Here is an 8,322-nt window from a genome sequence, read left to right on the forward strand (position 1 = left end):
TTCACCTGGACTCGCCTATTAATACCAACACACTCTCTGGGACTAACCTTTAAATACAGACATTCTCCTGTGCATTCACCCCTGGAATCAGTTCACACTCCCCAGGAACAGTCTCCCAACACCGACACATTCCTTGTGACCCTCCCTGTAATTACTGACTCACTCCCTTGGATTCACCTGTAAATAATGAAACACTCTACGGAAGCTCCATGTAAGCACTGACATGCTCCCCGGGATCCCCACTCCAAAAATTGGCACAATCCACAAGACCACACAATAAATACTGACGCTTTCCACAGTGACACCCCTGTAAATCCTTACACTCTCCATGTGCCCTCCCCTATAAATACCGACTCCCTCTTTGGTAACTCATTGGAATTACTGACACACAGCCCGGGACTGCGGTAAATACTGACACTTTCACGGGCACACCTCGGTTAATGCTGTCACACTGCTCAAGAACTCCACTGAAAATACTCACATATCCCCCTGTTCCCCTAATAACTCCCGAACTCTGCACGGGAATTCGCCTCTGAATACTAGCACACACTGCGAGACTCCTCCATTCCCCCGTAAATACAGAAAAAACGCCGGGGTACGTTCCTGTAAATGCTGGCACAATCCACTGGTGCACCACTGTAAATACTGTCACACTGCCCTGGAACCCCTCTATAACGACTGACACACTTCCCCAACATCACCCCGTGAATAATGACACAGTCTCTGGCAACGCACATGTCAATAGCGACACAATCCCTGGCCATCCTCCTGTAAATACTGAGGTACTCCACAGAACACCCCGTACGCACTGACACACTCCACGGGACTCCCGCGTATAACGAATTTCACCCCACAAGCCCCCTGTAAACACTGATACACATCATTAGACATACCCGTAAATGCTGACAGGCTCCACGGGTTCCCCGTAAACACTGACACACTCTCTGGGTCCCCTCTGTAAATACCGACACTTCCCCACCAAAGCATTCCAAGTACTGATACATACACTGACATTATACGATAAATACTTCCCCGGCACCCCTTGCAAATACCGACAAACTCCCTGGGACCACCCCTATAAAGTCTGGCACTCTCCATGGCACCCTCTTTAAAAATTGACTCTCTCCCCGGGGACCCCTTGAAAATGCTTTTGTATCCCTCTGGGTCCCCGGCAAATGCTGGCACATTCCTCGGCACACCCCTTAAATTATGGCACACTGCCCAGCAACTACCCTGAAAATACTGGCACACGCCCTGGTGCACCCATGTAAACTCTGTCACACTGTCCTGGAACCCTCTGTAAAGATTGGAACCCCACCGTAAATAATGACACACTCCCCGGGAACGGCCCTGTAAGAAGCGACACATGCCCCTGCATGCCCCCCCCTGTAAATACTGAATCATTCCATGGGACCCCACGTGTAAATACCGACACACAGCCTGAGGTGCACCTGTAAATACTGACATGCTTCAAGAGCGCCCCTGTAAATACCAACACTTTCCCAGGCACATCATTGGAAACACTGATACATACCCCAGCATCACCCGACTCGCCGGGAAACCCCCAAGTTAATACCGACACAGTCCCGGGAACCTCACCCCAGCAAATGCTAATACACACCTCCTGGCCAACTCCACCCCCACCCCCCGGATAAACACGAGCATACTCCTCGGTAACATCCCTATGAATACAGATACATTCAAGAGGACACCCTCGCAAATGCCGACACTTTCACCCAGACAGCCCTGTAACTACTGACACATAGCACATAACCGTCTATAAGTGCTGACACACGCCCTGGGACCCATACATTAAATACTGACACACTCCCTCGGAGGCCTGTTTTAAATATTGATCGAGCCCAAGGGGCCCACCTTATAAATGCAGACTCTGTCCTGGGAACACCCCGTAAATTCTGACTCCCCGGGGTACGCTGTAAAACCTGACACACTCCCTGAAATACCCCTTTAAATAGCCTCACGCTGAATGGGAATTCCCCTATGAACACTGACACACTCCTCACAACACACCTGAAAATATTGGCCTATTCCCCAGGATACCACTGTAAATACTGACACACACCCCGAAACGCACCTGTAAACACTGACATGCTCCCCAGCACATCCCTTTTAATGCTGACACACACCCTGTGCCCGCAATTTAACTTCTGTCCCTTTCACTGGGACACGCCAGTAAATACTTACATGCACGCCGACACGCACGTATAAAATCTGACAAATTCCACTGCACATCCCTTTAAATGTTGACACACATCCCGGGATCCCAGTTTAAATTCCATCACTTTCCGTAGGACACCCCTGTAAATACTGACGCATTTCGCAGAACCGCCTTGTAAGTACTGACATACTCCCTTGGACATCTCTGTAAATACTGGTGCATATTCCAGCACAGTTCTGTCAATACTGGCATCGTGCCCAGCACATCCCAGGAAATGTTGACAATCGCCACTGGACCACACCTGTGATTATCGACACTCTACCATGATCAATCTGTAAATACTGACACACTCACAAGAACGCTCCTGTGAATACTGACAGACTGCGCGGTGAGACCTTGTAAATACTTGCACATTCCCAAGAACTCCCCTGTAAACATCAACACAAGTCCCCTGGACCTTACTGCAAATACTGAAACACTCCCAGTGACCTCCTTGTAAATACAGACACACTCTTTGGCACTCCCCCGCTGTAAGTAATTACCGACTCACCAGGAAACCCTGCCAACAATGAAAAGATCCCTGGGACCGTTCCTGTAAATATTGACTCACTTCCCAAAATGCACTTGCAGATATGAACACACTCCACCGTTCCCGCATGTAAACACTTACACACTCCTCGGGAACCCTCATGTAAATACAGACTCCGTAGGACCCCCAGGTGTATGTACCGACGCATTTCCCGGGGGGCCCTGTAAATACAGACACACTACTCGGGAAGCCCCCTGTAAATACGGGCACTTTCCACCAGGGCATCCTTGTAACTACTAACACATACCTCAGGACCCACCTGTGAATACTGACACACTGGCTGGTAACTCACATGTAAATCCTGACATATACAATGTGACCACCCTATAAATACCGACACTGTCCCCGATAAAACACTGGAAATTCTAATACATCGCCCGAGACCCCCAGTAAATATTGACACAGTCCCGGCAGACCACTGTTAATGTTGTCACACTACCAAGGTATATTGATACATTCCCTGGAAATCCACTATAAATACAGATTGCTCCCACTGAATACTGACACACAGCCCAGGACAGCACGTCCTGTGAAAACCCGAAAATTCCCGGGGAACCTCCCTGTAAATCCTGACGCACGCCTTGGTGCACCCCTTTAAATACCATCACACTGCGTGGAACCCCTCTGCAAATACTGGCATACACGCCGAAACACAACCTGTAAATAATGAAACGCTTCCCGGAAAGTCCCTGTAAATAACAACACTCTCCCCTGTATTTCCCACCTGTAAACACTGAGGTACTGCCCAGAACCTCCCGTAAATACTGACCCCCACCCTCCACGCTATATACCGAATTTCTCCCTCGGACTCCCCTGTGAATACTGACACACATCATGAGACACATCCGTAAGCACTGACACACAACCCGGATCCCTCCTGTAAATACTGACACGCTCCGAGGGACACCCCTGCAAATACCGACACTTTCGCTACCACATCCCTGGAAATACTGATACATACATCACCATCGTCCTGTAAATGCTGATACACTACTTGGAAACCATTCTGTTAATATCTATACAGTCCCCTAGACACCCCATCCGTAAGTGCAGCAGTCTCCTCAAGAGAAGCTGACCGAAAGTCAACATGATCACCCTGTAAATACCGACACTTTCGACAGAGACACCTCTGTGCACACTGCCATTTACCCCGGTAACTCTATGTAAATACCGATACACTGCCTCTGACCATCCCTGTAAATCCTGACACAATCAATGGCATCCCCAAGAAAAAAATGGACTTTCTCCCGCAGGAGCCCTGAAAATACTGACACATTCTTCGGCACATCCTTGTAGATGTTGTCACACTGTCTGTTACCTCCCCCTCCATAAAGACTATCAGACTTCCCGAAGCCCCCACCCGTAAATACTGACACATTCCCCGGGATCCTTCTGTGAATAATGACACATTACCAGGGACACACCCTGTAAATACAGACGATCTCCCTGTGACCCCACCTATAAAAACTGACACACATCTCGGAAACACCCTTGTAAATGACGACACAATCCAACTGAGACACGCCTGTAAATACAAATACATATATCAGTAACCCTTGTATATACCGACACACTCGCCAGGAACCCACACCCTTGTAAATATTGACGCACTCGTCGGGACAACCCTATAAATACTGATACTCTACTCTGGAACCTCCGTGTAAATGCTAACACACATCACAAGTGTCCACTGTGAATACTGACACACTCCCCGGCATCTCCCTGTATACACCAACACACTCGTTGGGCGTCCCCTGTAAATAATGATACATTCTACGGGGGCGCACTGTAAATACTGAAATACGCCCCAGCACAACAGTGTAACCACAGGACTACCATATAAATGGTGACACACACCCCGCATGCCCCCTTTAAATACCAACGCACTCCCTGGTGCCAAGCCCTGAGATACTGACACACTCCACGGGACCCCCCCCCCATAATTACCGATACTCAACTCGGGAAATACCTGTCAATACAGACTTACTTCCTGGTATACCCCTACAAATAACTGCACACTACCCGGGATGCGGTGTGTAATTGTCGACACTGTCTCTGGGATACACCTGTAAATATCAAAACACTGCACAGCGACCCCCCACCCGCTTACAAGTAAGGATATCCTCACCTGGATCCCCTGTAAATACTGACACAGTCCCTAGGACACCACCTGTAAATACTGACACACTTCCCAGGAGCCTCCTGTGAATCCTGGCAATCTCCCCGAGATCCCCCTGTAAATAACGATACACTGCCTGGGAACCGCTCCCCGCTCAATAAATACAGGCATTCTCCACGGGATCCTTCTGGAAATAGCGATAGTATCTCAGGACAAAAAACCCTTCAAATACCAACTTAACCCCAGGGACACCCCTTCTAAATACTGACACATTTGCCGGGACAAACTTGTGAATCCTGGCACACTCCCAGTGACGCCCCTTTAAATAACAACACACTGCCTGAGACCCCCTCTGTAAATACAGACACTGGACCCGGGTTCCCTCTTTAAAGACTGACATTCTCCCAGGGACACCCCGCTGTAAATACCAACACACTCCCCAGGGCCAAGGTGTCAATACTGACACGATTCCCGGGACCCCCACGTAAATACTGATATGCTCCACTTGACGCCCCTGGAAATACCGACAAACTCCCCAGGTCTCCCTGATAATACCAACACACTCCCCGGGACCACATCTGTAAATATTGACAAAGTTTGCAACACACTCCAGTAAATACTGAAACACATCCCGGGACCACCTTGTAAATACTGACACTCTCCCTGAGGCCATCCTGCAAATTCTGACACAAACCCTGGGACCCCCCTGTTAACGTGGACACACTCCCCGGGACCCCCGGAAATGCTGACACACTCTCCAGAACACCCTGTAAATACTGACACACTCCCCGGGACCCCACATGAATACTGGTACACTCCCTGGGAACCCCTGCACGTACTGACACATTCTCTAGGACTCTCTTGTGAATACCAACACACTCCCTGGGGCACTCTATATATATCGACACATTCTCCAGGACCCTCCTATTAACATAGACACACTCCCCAGAACCCCCACATAAATAACAACACACTCTCCAGGACCCACTTGAAATACTGGCACACTCCCCGGGACCCTACTATAAATACAAGCACACTGCATGGAGCCGCCCTGTAAATGCTGACTCATTCCCAGGGACCTCCGGTAAATACCAACACACTCCCCAGGACACACTGTATATATCAACACTTTCCCCGGGACCTCCCTGTAAATATTTACACACTCCCTGGTATCCCCCTGTTAATAATGACACACTCACCGGGACGCTCGCTGTAAATGTTGACACTCTCCCTGTGACACCCCTGTAAGTACCAATGCACTCCACAGGACTCCGCTAGAAATACTAGATTAGATTCTCCACAGTGTGGAAACAGTCCTTTCAGCCCAATAAGTCCACACTGCTCCTTCGAAGAGAAACCCATTCAAACCCATTCCCCTACCCGATATTCACCCCTGACTAACGCACATAACACTGTGGGTAATTCAGCATGGCCAATTCACCTGACCTGCATATCTTTGAATTGTGGGGTGAAACCGAAGCACCCAGAGGACGCTCATGCAGACACAGGGAGAATTTGCAAACTCCACACAGACAGGCGTGAATAAAAATAAAGGACCCTGATGCTGTTGGCAGCAGTGCTAACTACTGAGCCACCATGCCGCACCATACTGACACACTGGGACCCCCTCTAAATACTGACTTTCTCCCCGGGCAAACCTATAAATACAGTCACATTGCGCGGGAACTCCTTATAAATACTTCCCACTTCCCAGGATCCCCCTGTAAACGCTAAAAGCACCCATGGAAATTCCCTGTGAATAATGACCACCATGGAAATACCGACAAGCTCCCTGGGAACACACTGAAAATACTGGCGTTCTCCTCAGACTACCCACATAAATACCGATGGAGTCCTCCTGACCCACACTGTAAATATTTATATTCTCCACAGGATCCCGCTATAAATACCGACACTCTCCTCGTAGACCCCCTGTAAGTAATAACAAAGTGCCTGGCAATCCCTTGCCAATGCCAATACTCTACCGGAGACAAACCCACCCCCGTAAAAGCTGACACGCTCGCGAGAAGACACACTCCCTGGGAGCAACTGCAAATGCATACACTTTTCTCAGGAGCCCCCTGTAAATACTAATACACTCCCAGGGACACACTCCGTACATGCCATCACGCTCCCGGGACCCCCACAGAAACACTGACACTCTCCAGGACTCCCCTGTAAATAACGACAGACTCCCGTGACGTCGCTTGAAATACTGGCACACCCCAGAAGACACCACTGTCGATATAAATACACTGACCAGGACACCCTGTATTCACCAACGCACTCGTCGGAACATCCCTGTAAATATAAGCACACTTCCAAGAATCCCTCTACAAATATTGTTAGACTCCCCAGGAATCCCGGGTAAAAACTATTACACTCCCGTCCCACGCTGTCTCATCCTCTGTCTCTTAGACCCCTCTTTCTCTGTCTCTCTCTTCCTCTCCCACCCTCTTTCACTCTTTAACCTCTCCCACTTTTTGTCTATTTAACCCACTCACACGCTCTCTCGACGACCTCCCAGTCTCTCTCTCTACACCCTCCCAATATCTCCCTGTTCTCTCTCTCTATACCCGACTCTCTTTGCTCCTCGCTCTCTCACTGCAAACATCACCCACTCGCCCCATGTCTCTTGCTGTACCCGTCCCACTCTCTCTGCCCTTTTGCCACTCTCTCTCCACCCGCTCCCACTCTGCCTCTCTCTACACCCTCCCTCTGTCTCTCTCCCCACTCTCACTCTCTCACTGTCTCCCCACACCAATTGTCACTCTCGCTGTAAACTCGCCTCTCTCTCTCCCCACTTCCACTCTCTCTACACGCTCCCGCTCTCTCTGTTCCCCACAAATCTCTCTCTCTACACCCTGCCCCTCTCAATCGCTGTACCCCGCCCACTCTCTCATTGCCACCTGCTACTCTCACTCCCTCAAACCTACCTCTCTCTCTATCCCCTCCCACACTCTCTACCGTCTCTCTCTCTATACCCTCAACTCTCTCTCCGCACAAACATTTCCCATTCTCACTATCTCTCTTTCTCTACCCAGTCCCATTCTCTCTTCCCTCCTCCAATTCTCTCTCTGCCCTTCTCGCAATCTGCATCTCTCTAACCCCTCCCATTCTCTCCACCACCTCCCACCCTCTCGCTCTCTCCACCTTCCCACTCTCTTTAAGGCCCTCCAATTCCACCTCTGTAACCTATTCCCTGTCTAGCCCCTTCCTCCCCCTCTCCACATCCCTCTGTTTCTATCTGCCTCGCTCCCACACTTTCTCTCCTCCCGCCTCGCACTCAGTCTCTATCTACGCCCTTCCACTCTCTCTGCTGCTCGAACTCTCTCTCTTTCTCTCTCTATCCCAAGACCTCTATGTCTCCCCCACTCTCTTTCTCTGTTGATTTCTCATTTTACCCTGCTCCCATTCTCTGTCTCCCCCTCACTC

Source organism: Hemiscyllium ocellatum (assembly GCF_020745735.1).
Source record: "Hemiscyllium ocellatum isolate sHemOce1 chromosome 41 unlocalized genomic scaffold, sHemOce1.pat.X.cur. SUPER_41_unloc_1, whole genome shotgun sequence".
Taxonomy (NCBI): Eukaryota; Metazoa; Chordata; class Chondrichthyes; order Orectolobiformes; family Hemiscylliidae; genus Hemiscyllium; species Hemiscyllium ocellatum.